The 21,417-nt window shown below is 38.7% G+C and overlaps 1 protein-coding gene across 2 annotated transcripts in view; it reads right to left on the reverse strand.

Annotated features, from left to right (window-relative positions):
- The window catches only part of NELL1 (neural EGFL like 1), a 755,205-nt gene that overhangs the window by 643,692 nt on the left and 90,096 nt on the right, over positions 1-21,417 (reverse strand). The gene's annotated exons all lie outside the window — the stretch shown is intronic.

Consider the following 21,417-nt stretch of genomic DNA (forward strand, 5'->3'; position numbering starts at 1 on the left):
ATCAACTGTACCACATGGAACCCAGTTCCCCTGAGGGCCCTTAAGGTGACACACTGAGCCTCTGATATGGACATTAATTGATTTGTTGCAAGGTGACTGGCCACAAACTAATTAGCAAAGCACTGGGCAGTGTGTCTTAAATACTTGAAAGCAGTTCAGAACCCTCTTTCTATTGTCTAAAAAAAGGCTATTCACCTGGAATGGATTTATTGTTATGTTTATGACTGCCACTTTTACTTTTTCAAGAATTAAAGAAAAACAGAAGTCATGGTGGATATCAGGGATTAAACTGTCAGAGTGAAGAGAGTAAAGAGATTAGTAAAGCTTTTTTCTAACATCCCCCTGCACGGAAAGCTGTAAGTGGACAACTATTCCTAGATAAGCAGGGTAGGAAACATTGAAACTACTCACGTATGAACCAGAATTTCAAATCATCATCAAATAAAACATGGAATTGAGTTTTTTTCTTTCCCCAGATTGTTATCATGTTCCAGATCCATGAAAAACTCTTAGTACCACCACAGTGGTCTGCACTTCAGTCACAAAATGCTTTGGGACACTCCTCAGACACATAGCAGTTCTGAGGCTCTCACGGGAAGCAGACCCCACTAGTCTCCAGTGTCTCTCCTGAAGACAAGTGTCTTCATCAGGGCACCTCATCTGTCAGGAAATGTCAGGCATTGCACTGGGCTTTTAACATACACTGTCTAATTCATCACCCACAAAAAGCTACAAGACTGATATTATTACCCCCTTTTTCATTAGTGAAAAACTGAGATTCTGGAATTGATCTGCATACCCAAGTCAGGATTTAAACTCAGGTCTTCATTTGACGGCCTGTGTCCTTTCTACCAGTTCTCTGCCCATCTCAAAGGCAGGATGTCGAAGTAGCAAAGATGGTCTCAACTAGCACTATCTCCCAGCAACTCATTCATATGAACAATACAGAAATGACTCGCCTACACAGAGAACCGGGTCAACGCCAGACTTGGAAGGACTTACTGCTTCTCCTTTCATTTGTCGAGCTGGCCTGACCCCACCAACCTGACTGTATTTAAGCTAAAACACAAAATTCACCTTCTATGAGAAGTGAAATGAATGTATCATGAAACTCAGCCTCTATTATTCATGATTCCCAAATCTCACGTTAGAAAAAAAGAAAAAGGCATCTCTCTTGCTCATCTCTCACAGGGATCTTCCCAAGGGAGCAGTACAAGGGGAAGCAGGGTCAAGACCAGCCTCTGACCTATCGCAATTGCACGAGGCAAAGAATCAGGCCCGAGGTCATAAACTGAGGAGGTTACTTAAACTTTGTGTGTGTGTGTGACTCTATGATTTTATTACATTACATATTATATAATTACATTTTCCAACTCCAAATACTTACACTATTGCAGCGGGTTCCTGGGCCCACATACATACTTATTAGTAATAATAAATATAATACATATTTTATAAGACTGCAAAACAAGAAATCCCTTAACATAGAAGACATCCATTTTAAGAGAATCCTCCAAATTTCTCCTAAGCAACTAGAACATTAGAAGAATCAAACAATCAGAATTTCAAAGGTCAAAAAAGACTATAGAGATTATCTGGTCAATCATTAATGTATTCAAGATGCTACTGAACACATAATGAAGGACTAAAAAAGGATTTAAATAGAGATCTTGTTCTCAAGATACTCTGAGGCTAATGGAAAATGAAATAAAATATCTGTCTCTCCATAAAAAGCACATCAAACTGAAGAGTTTCTGCTCAGCAAAAGAAAACATCAGCAAGATGAAAAGGAAACCAACCATATGGGAAAACATATTTGCCAATGACATCACAGACAGGGGACTGATTTCCAAAATATATAAAGAGCTGATACGACTCAACATCAAGAAAACAAACAACCCAATTAAAAAATGGGCAAGGGACTTGAACAAACACTTCTCCGAAGAGGACATACAGAAGGTCCATAGACACATGAAAAAATGCTCAACATCATTAGCCATCAGGGAGATGCAAATAAAAACCACAATGAGATACCATTTTACACCAATCAGAATGGCCATCATCAACAAATCAACAAGCAACAAGTGCTGGCGAGGATGTGGAGAAACGGGAACCCTACTGCACTGTTGGTGGGAATGCAGACTGGTGCAGCCACTATGGAGAACAGTATGGAATTACCTCAAAAGATTAAAAATGGAACTGCCTTTTGAACCAGCGACTCCACTACTAGGATTATACCCGAAGAATTTTGAAACACCAATTCAAAAGAACTTATGCACCCCTATGTTCATTGCAACACTGTTTACAATAGCTAAGTGCTGGAAACAACCTAAGTGCCCATCTGTAGATGAGTGGATCAAAGAACTGTGGTACATTTACACAATGGAATACTATGTAGCAGAAAGAAAGAAGGAACTCCTGCCATTTGCAACAACATGGATGGAACTAGAGAGAATTATGCTTAGTGAAATAAGCCAGGCAAAGAAAGAAAAATACCATATGATATCACCTAATACAGGAAACTAAAGAACAACACAAACAAAGGAACTAAATAGAACAAAGAGCAGAATAGCAGTCAATAGGAGGGAGGGGAGGGGGAGAGAAGGGGGATAAGTAAGGGAAGGGTTTAATTAAAGAGCCTGTATAAAAGACTCATGGACATGGACAACGGGGAGGGATATGATTGCGGGAGAGGGGGTGGGTTGGGTGGGGGAGAGAAATTAGGGGAAAAGGGGACAACTGTAATTGAAAAACCAAAATAAAAATAAAATAAAAAAATAAAAAAAACAAGAAGAGGCAGATACATCTCACCAGATTTAATCATTATTCCTGGGGTTATGGCCTCAGTGAACAAGTGACATTGGTTAAATAAAATTATACATAGGTTTCAGGTATACAATTATACAACACATCATCTATATATTGTACTGTGTTCACCACCCAAAGTCACATCTCCTTCCATCACCATTTATCCCCCTTTACCCTCTTTTACCCCCGTCATCCACTTTATTTATTTTTGTTTTGTTACAATAGTAAATGAGATTGTTTTCTTAGTTTCTCTTTCTAATTGATCATTAGTAGTGTATAAAAATGCAACTGATTTCTGGATATTTATTTTGCATCCTGCTACTTTACTGAATTCATTTATCAGTTCTCGCAGTTTTGGGGTGGAATCTTTAGGGTTCTCTATATACAGTATTATATCATCTGCACAAACAGATATGTTAAAGATCACTTTACAAAGCATTAAAGTGGTCACCGTGGGGTAATCACAAGTATACAGCTACAAGAAAAAAAATATTCTCTATCTTTAGGCAGATGGATACTTGTGTCTTTGAGTAAAGTTTCTGATAGCATCATACATATATTCAAAAAGCGCTGTATGATAAACAACTTAGATGAAAACCAGGATGACATGGAGATTTTTTGTTTGTTTTTTTAAATCCTCACTGGAGGGTATGTTTATTGATGTTAGTCAGAGAGGAAGAAAGGAGCATGGGGAGAAATCAAGAAACATCGATTGGTTGCTTCCCATACCTGCCCTGACCGGGAATCAAACTCGCAACCTTTTGATGTAAGGAACAATGCTCCAACCAACTGAGCCACCGAGCCAGGGCAGGATGATGTGTTTTTTATTTATTTTTTTAATGTAGATGATTGCTGAATTGGTCTTAGAACTGACACAGGCATTAAGATGGCTGAGTTTTATCTGGATAAAACTGTTTCATGAGTGCTGGAAGGGGAATAATGCAATATTTCCAAGCAGTAAACCTCTACTAATAGAGATGTGTGTCTGAGACCTAAGAGAAACTTGGAGAGAGGTGGTCAAGTGGCCTGATGGCTTTGGATATAGTCTGAAAGGAAGATTTGGGATTTGCAGCAAAGCCTTGTCATTCAAGTTATGTTCCATAGTTGAGCACCATCATCACCTATGGAAATTCTAATTCCAGGGCCCCCACCAAGACCTACATAAATCAGATTCTGCATTTTAATAAGACCCCTAGATGATTCATGTGCACGTTAGAGTTTAAGAAGCACCGCAGTGGAGCACACCAGGTATTGCTTTACTTCCTGGCAGCTGGTCACCATGAGGGAGGCAAAATCTTGATACTATAAGTCAGAGCCCTGTGGTGCCACCAGGGAATGGAACAGCCCTGGAAGTGACTGAAAGCAAGTGTCTAGTGACTTCTATGACTTGACCAGTCCTCTCTCTTCAGGCCTCAAGTGCTTTAGGGTCTTCTCGGGATTGGGGGAGGGGGAGAAGCTGCATAAGGGATCAAATCACCAGCCAGACTGCGTGAGCAGCACTTCTCCCCTTAGCCTTGGACCTCAGCCATGTGTGATGTTCCAATGAACTGCCTGCGCTCCCAGAAGAGCCTGTTCATCCTGCCAATACTTGAAAACAACAGACCAAGCTTTCCCAGCATCTTCCTTCATACTTCTGTCCCCCATCTAGACTATGAGACCACCCTGGATGAGGATTCTGCCTTATTCCTCTTTTCAGATGCTTCCCCACATTGGCCCCCATGCTCTAGGGATGACAAAATGAATCAATTTCCCCTTAAATACAGCAGCCACAAATAAACACTTCTCTGGGCTGTGCACAACTATGCATGTATCCTAACACTTACACTGACCTTCCCATCATCTGTCACAAGTGTTTTCATATTAAATTCTACCAGTATTTCCATACCTAAATGTTGTTAAACCTAAGCCCTTGCTTAAGTGCTAGGCAGACCCCATCCAGAATCAACAGGACTGCCCACTGCTGGGATAATACAGAGAAGGCACCAAGAACACCAGGAGGAGGTACTGTGCCCTACGTCAGGTCGAGGCCTCATGGACTATGCATACTGTGGGGAATGTGGGAGCAATGGAACAATTTTTAAGTGAATGCATAGAGCAATGGTCCCAGTATACCAAGACTTGATTTCAACTTTAAACCTATATACAAGCATCCATGAAATCTTTGGCAAATATGCCTCGGCCTCTCTGTGCTTCAGCTTTTCCTGTTAAAAAAGTGAGTAGATCTGACCCACAATGCCCTGGAATTCCTCAGAAGGGCCTGAAAGTCTAAGGCAGGAAAAAGGATAGGGCAGGAGAGAGGCTTCACTCTCATCTGTTCTATAAATTGGAGTTTTCCGTAACATCTCATTTGAATAAGAGATCCAATTACAAAAATAGTCTGAAACATCAGAACTAAATAATCTCCAAAGTTCAGCTCACATCTAAATTCCTCTATTACTCTGCAAACTGATAAACTTGAAAAGAAACTGAATAATTGGTTGGTCAGTTAGTTTCATTCCATCCTTGACTCTTCTGACAACACTCAGGTGCCAGGCTCCTTCACAGCCTGGAACAGAGAGGATGGGAGATGGTAGATGGAGCTGATGGAGCTGACGTAGCTGATGTTCACGCCCCACCCTTCTCCCTGGACACACACAAGACATGACTAGCTGTCACCAACAAAACATGAACATGACGATGGCCAGAGAGGCTATGCCTTATCCAGGCCAATTGCAAAGAGTTTAATAGTAGAGGATCCTGAGGCCTTATGCGTGGTGGTGTCACTAAATGAAATAAAACCTGGGTCCTTAAGTAACTAAATGAAGCAGACACCATTCCTCACACAGACTAACACTGAGCTGGGACTAAACAAAAATAAATCTTTAACGATAATAACCCACAGAGATTTAGAGTTTCTTAGATTTAGCAGTTCTTAGACTGGGAGGTTATTCAATAGACTCCCTTGACTCATTAAGGAGAGGTACAGGAACACGGAACTGAGGAAAAGGCAAAAACTGAGAAGTAACCATGGACACAAAGCTATTGCTAGACTATAAATAGAAAGCAATGGCAGAAGGCATGAATACAGTCACATCCTGTCCTATGTATGACCGATAATTTGCCTTGTATGAACTAATATTCTGTTTGGCAAATGGTACTTTCCAAAAATACCCACAACATCATTTCCCATCTTACCCACTGTTCTGCAATGTAATCTTGACATTCTTCCAACTGAAATGTGGAATCTATGCCCCTCACTTTGAATTTAGGTGACTTCTAAGGCAGGATCATTAAGTATAATACATTTTCTATCTTGTTTGCCAGAATACTTGAGCTTGTAGCCCTTAGTCACTGTAAGAAGTCTGACTACCCTGAGACCACCATGCTGTAAGGAAGCCTAAGCCAGACTAGGGAAGCTGCATGTAGGTGATCTGATTGACAGCTCCAACTGATATCCCAGCCAACCACCAGTAAGAACCAGACATCTGAGTGAATACACCTCCAGATGGTTCTCCCAGCTGAAACCACAAACACTGTGGAATATAGACAAGCTATCCCTCTGGATGCCATCCAAATTCCTGACCCACAGAATCTGCCAGCATAATAAATTTGGGCATAGTTTGTTACACATCAATAGAAACTGGGACACTCTAACTTCACATATACCTGGTTTTACCTTGAAAAATGGAAACTATAATTTAGATATGCCTCTACTAAATGCCTGAGGTCATTGGCCAAATGATCAAACCTCAAAGTGCCAATTTTCTGTGTACATCCCCACAGACTTATAAGTATGCATGTTTTTCTAATATTAAAAATGGAGTTCTGCCCAAATAATAAACCCTAAACAATATCAATAAATAATATATTTTTAATGCATAAATTACTGTAGCTATTTAAATAAATGAATACCAGCTCTGCCCAGGTGGCTCAGTTGGTTGGAGTGTCGTCCAGTACACCAAACAGCTGCACGTTCCATCCCCGGTCAGAGCACGAAGGGGAGGCAGCCAATAGATGTTTCGCACACCAATGTTTCTCTGTCTCTCCCTTACCCTGCCTCCCAACTTCCCTTCCTGATTCACTCCCTCTTTCTTTCTCTTTCTCCCTCTCTAAAATCATTAAACATATCCTCAGGTGAGGATTTAAGAGGAAAAGAAAAGAAATAAACATCAAAGCAAGACACTGGTACCTTTTGCACTGATCCATTGATCTTTGTGTCAAGTCCCAACACTTTGGCCTCAACCTTCAAGGAAGTGATCACCTCAATGGTCCTTTTTAAATAAGGTTATCTTATTGGGTTTCTAGCCCCCAATTCTCTTCCAGCCTACAGAGTTATTTGACTGAGTTAAAGGGATGTCCTAATTTACCTGAACAAACTTCCATTACTCCCAACATCTTTTTCCTTCCTTCAGAGCAATATGGCATAGTAGGAAAAGAATAAACCAGAAGAAAAAATATGCCTGGTAGACAAGGGGCTTCAGAGTCCAGCTGACCTGTGTTCAAGCCCTGCCTCAGCCACTTCATCAGAATGGAAACAAGACACATCATTTTTTTAAGCTTCTACTCTTCACAAGTGTCTTCTGAGGGAATAAATGACATAACATTTGTGATTATTTGCAATTATAACTAGTAACCATGATTGTCCTTCCTATTTCTTTCTGCATACATGGAAAGGAACAGCCTCACCAAGGTGTGATGCTGCCTTTTGTCAGGAAGAGGTATTTCTCTGTCTTCCCCTTTCCTTTGTTCAGACTTTACCTGGTGATTTTATTTCCAGCTGTAAACTTACATATTAGTTCTGCATTCAACCCTCTTAGCAAAGGTAGAGATCAATGGTGACAGCAATTACAAACTGCCTCTGTTGTTGAAAATAAAATATTCCCTGTTAAATGAAATGTAAAAATAAGGTTTTCTACACCTGTTCAAAACAGTTCCATTACAGCCTTAAAAAGCATGAGTGTAGCCTTGCTATTCTTACTGAAGTAAATAAAGGCTGTGTCTAACTTCCCCAGATACTGAGAGTCAGGAGAAAAAACATGGAACTTTGGAAAGTTAAGATAGAAAAAAAATTTAATTGGGAGAAGAAATTTAAAATGAAAGCAACCAACAATGAGCTAGTTTACTAAAACAAAAAAGAAAATGGCTCATTAGGTTTTGACTGTAAAGCCCTCCAAATACAGTGGAATATTAATATTTATTAAGCCAACCAGCAGAGGGAATGAAGCTTAGAGTCACAAAACTACATCTTACCTTAAGCCTAGGGTACAGCTTCAGATGTCCAGGAACTCAAATTAAGATGTTTCTAAATATCAAGACTTAAGAAATATGAACCAAAATAATAACAGGAGTTGTAGTTATGGCCAACACACATAGAGCACTTTCTACACATCTTACTGAGTTTTATTAAAGACTTTAAAACAAGGAATATTATTGTTCCCAAACAAAAAATATAAGGTTTTTGGTTGTCTTCACTTTATTAAAATTTTTCTCTCCATGGTCCAAAACTAACGTATCTTTAAGATGCTCAGTGAAAAATTTTCCTCCCATCCTGTATTCCGTTTTCCCAGAACCCAGTGCCCCTCATAAGCAACCACTGTTACTAGTTTCATGGGTTATCCCTGCAATGCTTTGTTAATAAAACTTTTTTGGAATGGTTTTAGCTTTTCAGAAAAATTGCAAAAGTAGTACAGAGAATTCTCAAATACGCCACAGTCATTTTCCCTATTATTAACATCTCACATTCATACGGTACAATTATCACAGTTAATAAACCAACACTAATACATTATTATTAACTAAAGACAATACTTTAGTCAGATTACCTTAGTTTTTAATCTAGAATCCTTTTACTGTTCTACAATCTCATCCAGGACACCATAATGGATTGAGTTATAAAATCTCGTTAAGACTCCTTGTAGTTGTGATAGATCACAATTTTCTTTTTCTTTTTTTTTTTTTTTTTTTTATGATTTTGAGGATTTTGAGAAGTACAGATAAGGCATTCTACAAAGAATTTCCCCAGTTGGGATTTGTCTGTTTTTCTCACGCTTAGAGTTGGGTTGTAGGTTTTTGGAAGGACAGCCATAGAGGTCAAGTGTCATTGTCATAACATTATATCGGTTGCATACAATCCACAACAGTGTTGACATTAATCTTGGTGTTAACCTGTCTGACCAAGGTAGTGTTTGTCAGGTTTTCTACCATGAAATTACCCCTCCCCGCTTCTCTTTCCTACTGTCCTCTTTGGTAGGAAATCCCCAAGTGCATATAGGATTCATTCACATCTCTGAGTGGCTTGAAAGTTCACTCCTTTTTAAATCATTGAATAGCATGCCAAAGTTAACTTACTCATTGACCTGTTGATGTATATTTTGGTCACTTCCTGTTTGGGGGTGATTATGTATAAAGCTGCTTAATAATATTTGTGTGCAGGTTTGTGCAAAAAAATGTTTTCAAATAAACTGGGTAAATTTCTACTAGTGCGATTATTGGCTTGTATAGTAAGACTACATTTAGCTTGGAAAAAAATGTCAAACTGTCTTCCAAAGTGGCTGTATGGATATTACATTCCCACCAGCAATAAATGAGATTTGCTCTGCAGCCTCACCAGCAATTGGTATTGTCCGTTGTATTTTGGTTTTTTGTTTTTGTTTTTTTTTTTAGCCCTTCTAATCATGTAACCTAAGTATGTAATGGTATTGTTACAGAAACAGGGGTGTCCAAAAACCCCCAGAGCTTGCAGGCTGGGGGATGGGGAGAAGGAAGCAGCTTTCAGGATGCCTTCACATGCCTGAGGCTAGGGGCCGGTGTCTTTGTTATGCAAAATGGCTTTAATGCACCCAAGGCCTCAGGTAGATGGGAGGGGTTTTGGACTGGGGGATGGTATGGAAAAAGCACACAGGGCCTGCGTGAGGTGAGGTTCGGTAGATGGTTAGAACTGGTTGCCACACTCACTTTGCCACAGGATGCAGTCAGGGATTTAAAAGTAAGCAACAGACATTTTAAGGGAAACTGATGATGGAGTTTTAAGGAAGGGATATACCTTGCTGCTTTGAAAAAGAAGGCTCTCCATGTGAATTACAAAGGACTAACCATGTAGTTTATAAGAAGGCTAAGAATCCATGAGGTTCTGGATTAAAAGCTGGCGGACCCCATAACACAGACAAGATCTACCCAATCAGAATTGAATGATTGGCAGCTACTGGTAAAGCTGAACTGTGTTTAAAAAGTAGGGAAACAGTATCTCTAACTTTTCTAAAACTAGCCTCGTTTGGTAGGGGGAGGAAAGGATATGTGTTTATGGGTGTTTTAAAGAACATAAGACTTAACAGCAGAAATCCGCAAATAATTAAATCTATATAACTGTTAAATAAACAATTCTTTTTCTTTTCAGTAAACTCTGGTATTGAAAGTTATAATTTAGGCGGCGGGCAATCGGGCCCCTAACCAAACAGCCCATGGGTTTGTTTCAATTTGAGCAGCCCAGGGGTTCTGTAACAGTATCTATTATTAAATTTGTATTTCCTTAATAATAAATAATGTGCATCTTTTTATATGTTTGTCATTTATGTATGTTCTTTGGTGAAGTGCCTGTTCAGATCTTTTACCCATTTTTAAATTGGGTTGTTTGTTTACTTACTGTTGAGTTCTAAGAGTTTTTTGTATGTTTTAAATATAACTCCCTTACCAGATATCTGCTTTACAAATATTTCTCTAATCCATGAGTTGTTTTTTCATTCTCTTAATGATTTTTGCAGAGCAGAAGGTTTTAGTTTTAGTAAAGTCCAATCTATCAATTTTTCTTTTGTAAATCATACTCTTGGTATAATATATAAAAACTCATCACCAAACCCAAGGTCATATAGATTTTCTACGTTTTCTTCTAGAAATTTTATAGTTTTGCAATTTACATTCAGGTTTATGATCCATTTTGAGTTAATTTTTGTGAAAGGTATATGGTCCTTGTTGAATTTCATTTTTGGTATAAAGCTGTCCAAGTGTTTCCACATAATCTGATAGACTGTCCTTTCTGCAGCGGTGTTTCTGCTATAAAAGTAATATGAATATATTTCTTTTTTGCCCCACCTTTCTTTTTTTTTTAATTATTTATTTATTTGTTTGTTTATTTTATTTTTAGAGAGAGGGAAAGGAGAAAGAGAGGAAGAGAAACATCACTGTGTGGTTGCCTCTCACTTTCGTCCCCAACTGGGGATTTGACGTGCAACCTAGTAATGTGCCCTGACTGGGAATCGAACCAGTGACACTTTGCTCACAGGCCGATGCTCAATCCACTGAGCCACAGCAGCCAGGGCTTTGCCCCACCTTTCTAACACAGATGGTAGCACTGTAGCCTCACTGTTCTACACTTTTTTTCACTTACTATAACAAGAGATCTTTCTTACACACAGCTTCCTCTTTATCCTTACAGTTTCCAATATCACTTAATACATATTCTCTCACTAAAAATTAAAGTCACTTACTCCTTTAGAGCACAAATCTGGATGACGACTAGTTAAAGGCCCCTTTTCTCAAGGCTAAGCCAGGCTTGCATACTGTGAAAGCAAGATTGAAAACCACACATACAAGAGGTACCACTAAGTGTTAAGTAAGTAGCAAGCACTGAGTAGTTAAAAACCTTTGGTATACATGTCTTCCTTCAAGGAATTTACATAACATTATATCACTTGATGAGGTAAAACAAAAATAACAGAAAAACAGAGAGCATTACAAGCCTGACCTTTAAAGAAAGGGGGGCGGGGGGGAATCCATTCTTGAATTGCAATCCAGGAAAGTTTCCAAAAGGAGGTAGCTGTAACAGAACTATTTAGATAGAGGGAGAGGGATAAGGAAGGTGCTTCAAGAGGGGGAAATGGAAGGAAGGCCATGAAATAATAAATGTGCCTGGCACTCTCAGGAAACAGAAAAAAGGAACAGATATGAATAGCATGCATACAAAGAGGAGGGCTGAGGAGCTGGGAAACACACAGAAGGGGCTAATACAGAACCAATCTCTGACATGTAGCCCTTATCCTACAGCTTTGTATTTCTCAGACCATTTCCTGTTAAGACCAATAAGCATGTTCACAGGCACGCAACACTCGCATAGGTGTCAAAATTCTTGGTACATTACTTCTAACTCTGGTCCTTTCTCCCTCCTCTCAGAAAGCATGTCAAATCAGTGCTCAAATGTACTCTGACTCCACTCTCTTGAGGTACTTTCTTCAATAAGTGAATCACAAATTTATTATCTCCAGTTTAGACTTGTCCTCTGAGCTGTATACTTGTATAGCCAACTGTCTACTCAACAACTTCACTTGGATCCTTCAATTTCTGTAAACTCAAGACATAACTCCTGCCCTGGCTGGTGTGACTTGATGGAACATCATCCTGTTTACCAAAAGGTTGGGGGTTCAACCACTGATCAGGACATGTGTAGGAGGCAGCTAATCAATGTTTCTCTCTCATCTCTCTCTCTCTCTCTCTCTCTCTCTTTCTCTCTCTCTCTCAAATCAATAAACATGTTTTTTTAAAGATATAACTCCTGATCTTTTCTCCAAAACCCATTCCTCATCCATCATATTCCATATCAAAATGAAAGCTAGAAAACTGAACATTGCCTCTGACCCTTTTCTCTCCCCTGGGGTTGAAGTGCAGCCCATTAGCAAGTCCTACTGCTTTGATTCCTAGGTTATCTACTCTATCCTTTTATTCCTCACCTTCTCTACCACTACCACCCTTCTCGAAACCACCACCATCTCTTACTAGCAGTTGCATACTATCCAAACTGGTCTACCTGCATCCACTCTGATCCCCTCCAATCCAAAGTCAACTTTTTAAGACAAAAACCCAACCATGTCCAATCCTTCCAGCTACCTCCCTCCTTCAAGCTTACAATCCCCATCAATGACTTCTCATTGCTATAGAGCTTAAGACTAGAATTCTTAAACATGGCCACCAAGAACCCACATGCTCTAGCCCTTGCCCATCTTTCCAGCTTCAGTTTGGGAACTCTCCGTTCTGTTCTCTGCATATCAACCCGCTTTCAAAGCTTCAAACATATGACACTCCCTCACACCACAACACACTTGCACATTCCACCCCTGACACCTAGAACACTCTTAATCCCATTCTTTACCTAGTGAACTTCTACACATCCTTTGCTCACCTTAAATATAACCTCCTAGGAAGACTTCACTACATGAGCACTCCTCTACCACCCAGGATTTTTCATGGGATGATCTCACTTTCCTGCTTCTATTTATATATTTCACTCATTTCATTAAGGTCTGCCTCTCCCACTGACTGCAAGCTCCTTGAATATACATACAACCATGTATATTTTTGTAAATCATTGCATTTGGGGGGCCTTAAATATAGTAGACACTTGATTATTATTTATGGAATAAATGAATACATTATTAAATCTCTGGTTTTTATTAACAGTAATAAATTATATACAGCACATCTCATAGCTCACTGTGATACATCAAACTGATTTGACATTGAAGTTGAGAACCACTCTAGTAGCAAATAAAAGTTCCTCATCAAGACAGTAATTTAGTAAGAACACCATTTAAATAATATACTATTCATAAAAATTACTAACATTTATCAAGTTCTCACCATATGCCAGCTTGATAAGTACTTTGCACAATAGTTCAGTGAATTCTCAGAACAATCCTATGAATGGGAACTATCATTATCTTCATTTAGCAAGTGAAGAAACCAAGTCAAATGACTTGACTAAAGACAAGGCCAGGACAATTATGCCTAAACCAAACTCTCTCATATGAAAAGCTATGAGCAGCAATACAGACTCCCCCATCCATAACTGAAACTACCACCCAAACTTAAGAGTCACTAGGAAGGCTAATATCATGGAAGAGGTGCATTGAGAAAGGATAGTCACCCTAAGCTGGAAATATCTAACACTCTGAACAGAGCCCAGGTAGAGCCTGCCTCTGTCCATGGTGCTGATGGTTCCACAGTATTGGAATCTGAGCATAACTGCCTTAGGAAACAGTCTAGTGATTCCTGGCTGCTTCTGTTAAGAACACTTGAGCTCTCACTAAAACATATAGTGAAAGGTATATTGTATGTAAAGTACATATCATAACTAGATTGTTATAAAAACTCAATAAATGCCAACTATTATTATCATCATTATTTTAATGTTGCTTTGACGAGGAATCTTTAATTTTTACAATGATTTTCTATTTCAATGTCAAAGTAGTTTGATGTATCACAATAAGCTGTGAGATGTGCCATATATAATTTATTGCTGTTAATAAAAACCAGAGCTTCATTAATGTACTCATTCATTTATTCCAAAAATAATTATTAAACCTCTACTAGATAGATTAAAAACTAAAGGAGACAGACAAAGGCAGTAGATCTCTGGCAGTCTTGAACAGGCTTCCTAGGCCCAGACGGGGACGGATCTGATGCCACCAGGGGGAGATCCAGGAAGTAAAAAAAGTGCAACTTTGTAACAGCATACAAGATGCCGTGGGACCAGTGACTCTCATTTGGCTAGCTAGAGGGAAGGACACACCAAAGAGCAACACAACAACAATCAAAACCCAAGTATAACCAGATAGCACAAATAAACAGCATAAAGGGAATCCCAAGAGCATCAAGTTCAGGAGGTCAAGGAGACTGCACCACTGAATCCTACCACAGAAGGTCACAACAGAGAGAAACTCAAAGCAGATCAATCTAAGAAGGAGAAACAAACAAGAGGAGTAACAAAAATGGGGAGACAAAGAAACAACACCCCATTAAAAGGAAAGGAGGAATTCCCCAGAAAGAGTGCAAAGTGAAATAGAAGAAAGCAAACTATCAGACATGGGATTCAAAATAATGATTATAGGGAAGCTCAATGAGCTCAGCAAGCTCAAAGAAAACTACAAGAAACTCCAGGGAAGCTACAAGGAACTTACTGAGAACTACACCAGCATTAAAAGGATATAGAAACTATCAATAAGAGCCAGGAGGAAATGAAGAATACAATTTCTGAATTGAAGAACATGGTCAAAGGAATCAAAAGCAGGCTAGAGGAAGCAGAAGTTTGGGTCAGCAAGCTGGAGGACAACATAGAAAAAAATTCCCAGACAGTGCAACAAAATGAAAAAAGACTGAAAGAGAAGGAAGGGGTTTTACAAGAGCTGAAGGACAACATAAAATGAAATAATATCCATATCATAGGAATACCAGAAGGAAGGAAAAGAAGCAAGGGATAGAAAACCTGTTTGGAAAAGTAATGACAGAAAACTTCCCTAACTTGGTGAGAGAGAAAGTCACACAAGTCCAGGAAGCACAGAGAATGAAGATGAACCCAAACAGGCCCACTTGAAAACACATCATAATTTAAAATGGCAAAACTTAAGGACAAAGAAAGAATATTAAAAGCAGCAGGACAGAAACAGCTACTAACATACAAGGAAACTCCAATAAGGCTACCAGCTGATTTCTCAACAGAAACACTATAATCCTGAAGGGAATGGTAAAAAATATTTCAAGCAATGAAAAACAAAGGCTTAGAACCGAGACTACTCTACCCAGCAAGGCTCCCATTCAAAATGGAAGGTAAAATAAATAGTTTTCCAAACAAGAGAAGGCTAAAAGAAGACAGCTCTTCTAAACCAGCATTGCAAGAGATGCTAAAGGATCTGCTTTAAGAAGATGAAGAAACAGAGAGAGACAGAGAGGAACAAAGGTGCAAAGGCAAAAAATGACAATGAATAAGTACCTATCAATAATAACCTTAAATGTAAATGGATTAAATGCACCAATCAAAAGACATAGGGTAGCTGAATGGATCAGAAAGCATGGTCCACATACATGCTGTCTATAAGAGATCCACCTCAGAACAAAAGATCTACACAGACTGAAGGTATGGAAAAAAATATTTCAAGCAAATGGACATGAAAAAGAATCTGGGGTAGCAATACTTACACAAGACAACACAGATTTTACAACAAAGGTCATAAAAAGAGACAAAGAAGGACATTTCACAATACTTAAGGGAAAAGTCCATCAAGAAGATATAACCCTTGTAAACATATATGCACCCAACATAGGAGTACCCAAATACATAAGGAAAATCTTGAAGGACTTCAAGAAGGATATCGAGAGCAACGCACTCACAGTAGGAGACTTTAACACCCATTGTCAACAAATAAACAGATCTTCCAAGCACAGAAACAAGAAGGATATTGTGACACTGAGCAACAATCTAGATGAAATGGACTTAATTGATATATACAGAACCTTTCACCCCAAAGAAGCAAAATGTATATTCTTCTCAAATGCACATGGAACATTTTCAAAGATAGACCACATGGTAGGATACAACACAAACCTCAACAAATTCAAGAAAATTGAAATTATATTAAGCATCTTCTCAGATCGCAATGGCTTAAAACTGGAAGCCAACCTCAAGGAAAAAACTCAAAAACATTCAAATTCATGGAGTACAAATAACATGCTACTACATAATGAATGGGTTAACAATGACATCAAGGAAGAAGTCAAAAAGTTTCTGGAAACAAATGATAATGAACATACAACAGTCCAAAACCTATGGGACACAGCAAAGGCAGTCCTGAGAGAGAAGTTGATAGCAACACAGGCCTATCTAACAAGGACAGAAGACTCTGAAATAAAAAATCTAACCCCTACAGCTACAAGCACTAGAGGAAAAACAAAAAACAAAGCCCAGAGCAACTACAAGGAAGGAAATAATCATGATCAGGGCATAATTAAATGACATAGAGACTAAACAAACAATTCAAAAGATCAATAAAACCAGAAGCTGATTCTTTGAAAAGATAAACAAAATCAACAAGCTTTTAACCAGGCTCATCAAGAAAAAAAAGAGAGAGGACCCAAATAAGCAAAATCAGAAACAAAAGAAGAGATATCACAACCAATACCACAGAAATACAAAGGATTGTAAGAAATTACTATGAACAACTACATGAAATGAAATTTGACAACCTGGATGAAATGAACAAACTTCTGGAAACATATAACCTTCCAACACTGAATCAAGAAGAAACAGAAAGTCTGAACAGACCAATAACAACTAGTGTAATTGAAGCAGTAATCAAAAAACTCCCAGCACACAAGAGTCCTGGACCGGATGGCTTCACAGGCAAATTTTACAAAACATTTAGGGAAGAACTAACGCCTATCCTTCTCAAACTATTCCAAAAAATCCAAGAAGAGGGAAGACTCCCAAACTCTTTCTATGAAGCCAGTACTACCCTAATTCCAAAACCAGGTCAAGAAACAACAAAGAAAGAAAACTACAGGCCAATATTGCTGATGAACATAGATGCTAAAATCCTCAACAAAATATTGGCAAACTGAATCCAGCAACACCTTTAAAAGATCATACAACATAATCAAGTGGGTTTCATCCCAGGAATGCAAGGATGGTTTAATTTTCACATATCAATAAACGTAATACACCACATAAGCAAAATGAAAGACTAAACTCACATGATCATATCAATAGATGCTGAAAAGGAATTTGGTAAAGAACAACACCCATTTATGATTAAAACACTCAGCTAAATGGGAACAGAGGGAGCATACCTCAACATAATAAAGACCACATACAAGAAACCTGAAGCCAACATCATACTCAATGGGCAAAAACTGAAAGCACTCCCCCTAAGATCAGGAGCAAGACAAGGATGTCCACTCTCTCCATTCCTGTTCTACATAGTCTTGGAAGTTCTAGGTACAGAAATTAGACAAGAAAGAGAAATAAAAGGCATCCAAATTGGAAAAGAGGAAGTAAAACTGTCATTATTTGCAGATGACATGATAGTGGACATAGAAAACCCTATAGACTCCACAAAAAAACTACTCAACCTGATAAGTGAATTTGACAAAACATCAGGGTACAGAGTCAATATTCAGAAATTGACAGCATTTCTGTACACCAACAATAATCAGAGATAGACACTAGAAAAAAATCCCATTTACTATAGCAACAAGAAAAATAAAGTACTTAGAAGTAAACTTAACCAAGGAGGTAAAAGACCTGTACTCAGAAAACTACATAACACTAAAGAAATAAATTAAGGAAGACACAAATAAATGGAAGCATATACCATGTTCATGGATGGAAAGAATCAACATCATTAAAATGTCCATACTGCCCAAAGCAATTTACAGATTTAATGCAATCCCTACTAAAATACCGGTAACCTAGAACAAGTACTTCAAATATTTATATAGAACCAAAAAAGACCTTGAATAGCCACAGCAATCTTGAGGAAGAAGATCACAGTAGGAGGATTCATAATACCTGATATCAAACTATACTACAAAGCCACTGTAATCAAAACAGCATAGTACTGGCATAAGAACAGAAATATAGATCAGTAGAACAAAATAGAGAGCCCAGAAATAAACCCAGGTCTATATGGTCAACTAATATTTGACAAAGAGGGAAGGAACATAAAATGAAGTGGGAAGAGCCTCTTCCACAAATGGTGCTGGTATAACTAGACAGGGACATGCAAAAAAATGAAACTAGACCACCAACTTACACCACACACCAGAATAAACTCAAAATGGACCAAAGACTTAAATGTCAACCATGACACCATAAAAGTCCTAGAGGAAAACATAGGCAGGAAAATTTCAGATATCCCACATGGTAATATTTTCACCAATACATCTCCTAAGGCAAGGTAAAGGAAAAAATAAACAAATGGGACTACTTAAGAGTTTCTGCTCAGCAAAAGAAAACATCAGCAAGATGAAAAGGGAGCCAACCGTATGGGAAAACATATATGCCAGTGATATCTCAGACAAGGGATTGATCTCCAAAATATATATCAAGAACCGATACAACTCAACACCAAGAAGACAGACAACCCAATTAAAAAATGGACAAAGGACCTAAACAAACACTTCTCCAAAGAGGACATACAGAAGGTCCATAGACACAAGAAAGAAGGCTCAACATCACTACTTATCAGAGATGCAAATAAAAACCACAATGAGATACCACTTTACAGCTGTTAGAATGGCCATCATCAACAAATCAACAAACAATAAGTGCTGTCCAGGATGTGGAGAAATGGGAACCCTAGTGCACTGCTGGTGGGAATGCAAACTGGTGCAGCCACTATAGAAAACAGTATGGAATTTCCTCAAAAATGGAACTGCCTTTTGAACCAGCAATTCTATTACTAGGATTATACCCAAAGAGTCCTGAAACACCAATTCAAAAGAACTTATGCACCCCTATGTTCATAGCAGCACTGTTTACAATAGCCAAGTGCTGGAAATAGCCTTAGTGCCCATCTGTAGATGAGTGGATCAAAAAACTGTGGTACATTTACACAATGGAATACTATGCAGCAGAAAGAAAGAAGGAACTCCTGCCACTTGCGACAACATGGATGGAACTGGAGAGAATTATGCTTAGTGAAATAAGCCAGGCAACAAAAGACAAATACCATATGATATCACCTAATACAGGAAACTAATGAACAACACAAACAACATGCAAAATTGAACCAAGGGCATGTAGAAAAGGAGCAGACTTTTCAGTGACCTGGGAGGAGGGGAGAAGGCGAGAAGTGGGGTATGAAGGGGAAGGATCTAGTCAAGGAACTAGTATAAATGACCCATGGACATGGACAATGGCATGGGAATTGACTGTGGGAGACGGGGGGGGGGGGGAGCAATGAGGGGAAAAGTGGAACAACTGTAATAGAAAAAGTTTTTTTTAAAAAAAACCTCTGGGGGTCTGCAGGCCACACTATCGGTATGTAGGTCTTATGAATATGGCTGTTGAAATGTGCAGGTTGGACTGGAGGTGAAATTCACTGGATATTAGGGGCATTTCAGGGTTATGCTTTTCTGCTCTTGGAAAAGAATGCCAACAAGGAGATCAGAGACTTACTCTAAGTTCTTAGAGTCTGAAACTGTGACTAAAACTTCCGCTGCAACTGGAGAGTTTGTTGGGCAATTGCTTTCAAATGCCAAAAAAACTTCAAAAGTCAAGTCACCTAAAAGATAATGAAGTAATTTCTTTCCATATCAGGAATTTCACAGTTACATAAAATATATCCCTGCCTACCTTGAAAATGCATTCTTAAGAAGAGTTCCTCCCTTTCCCAGTTGGCCTAGAAACACTGTTTTTCATGCTAAGAATGTCCTTTAACAGACCTTACAATTAAATGTAAGCCAAAATTCTGCCGGCCTACTTAAGCCATAAGGAAGTTAGATAAGTGAGGTGAAGAACGAGGTTGGGGAGAGCAACGGGGTTAATATAAGACGGCGTGTACCTCCCTATCCTAGTCCTTCTTCCATAAACAGGTCAACAGCAACACACCTTGTCATTTCAATGATTCAAAGGTAGCCTCTGAAGGCTTAAAAAAGACCTCTATAAATTACTGCTTCCTTTAATTACAAAAAGAAAAATAAAATTTTACAGTGAAGAAAACTGCCAGGCTCCACTTGAAGCAAGTGATCAAGGTTAACATGACCCCTAAAATGCATAATTTAATCACAGGAAAATGTCAGAAACTCAAATTGAGGGACATTCTGTAATATAACTGGTCATTATTCAATAGTGTCAGTCATGAAAGACAAAGAAAGTCAGAGGAATTGTCACATTTTGGAGATTAAGGGGAAATAGTAACTAAACGCAATGTGCTATCCTGGACAGGATCTTGCAACAGGAAAAAAAAGAAAAAAAGTGGGGAAACTGGTAAAATTAAAATAAGATGTGTAATTTGGTTCAGAGTCCCACCACAATCTTAATTTCCTGCTTTTTTAACGTTTCCATGGTTATGCGAGATGTTAACGTTAGAGGAAACTAGGTGAGGGACATACAAGAACTCTCTGTACCATTTTTGCAACTTCCTTCAAGTCTAAAATTAGACGAAAAATGTTGTAAAATAAAATACTGTTTGCTTATCCAAAAGGCAGAGCCCAAGAGGCTATACCAGTGGTTGACATCTCAATGGAAAAGTCTGTAACATTTTTCTTTTCATACTTGGGAAAAAGGAGAGACTGGATCCTCTAGACATTCGCTCTCGAATGTATTTTTTCTCAAGAAGACCTTGGTTAATGGCCTCTCCTCATCTCCCTCCGGCACTGGATCATTCTTACAATAAATCAAGGGTAGCCATAAAGTCACCCTCATTCCAGCAGTCAAATCCACTTTCCACCTGTCACACAGTTGCAGAAAAGTAAAACCTTAAAAAAAAACAGCTAGAAGACGAGCCACTAAAACTAACTGGTAGAGACTTTCTGGGAAAAAATATATAAGAAAGGGATAAAGACAGCAAGAGAACGAAATTAAGGGTTCTCCCATCCTGAGATCGGGTAGGTGTCTGAGAGCAGGGGAGGCCTGAGGGCATGCAGAGGGCAATAACCAATTACCGGGGAAGAGGAACCCCAAAATAGTTCCATAAAGCACATAGCTCCAGCCATCTCAAACATGACATCAGTAGGCACAAGGCCTCTATTCTAAGCCTTGGAAAAGAGCTAAGCAAATGGCTCATTAGTGAAAAAGGTAAGGACAGATATTATTATTATTACTACTACTAACATTAGTTCTTTTCTGAGTCTGCAGCGTTTGCAAGTTAA

Source organism: Furipterus horrens, unplaced genomic scaffold (assembly GCF_987537825.1).
Source record: "Furipterus horrens unplaced genomic scaffold, mFurHor1.1.pri manual_scaffold_2, whole genome shotgun sequence".
In the NCBI taxonomy this organism is placed as follows: domain Eukaryota; kingdom Metazoa; phylum Chordata; class Mammalia; order Chiroptera; family Furipteridae; genus Furipterus; species Furipterus horrens.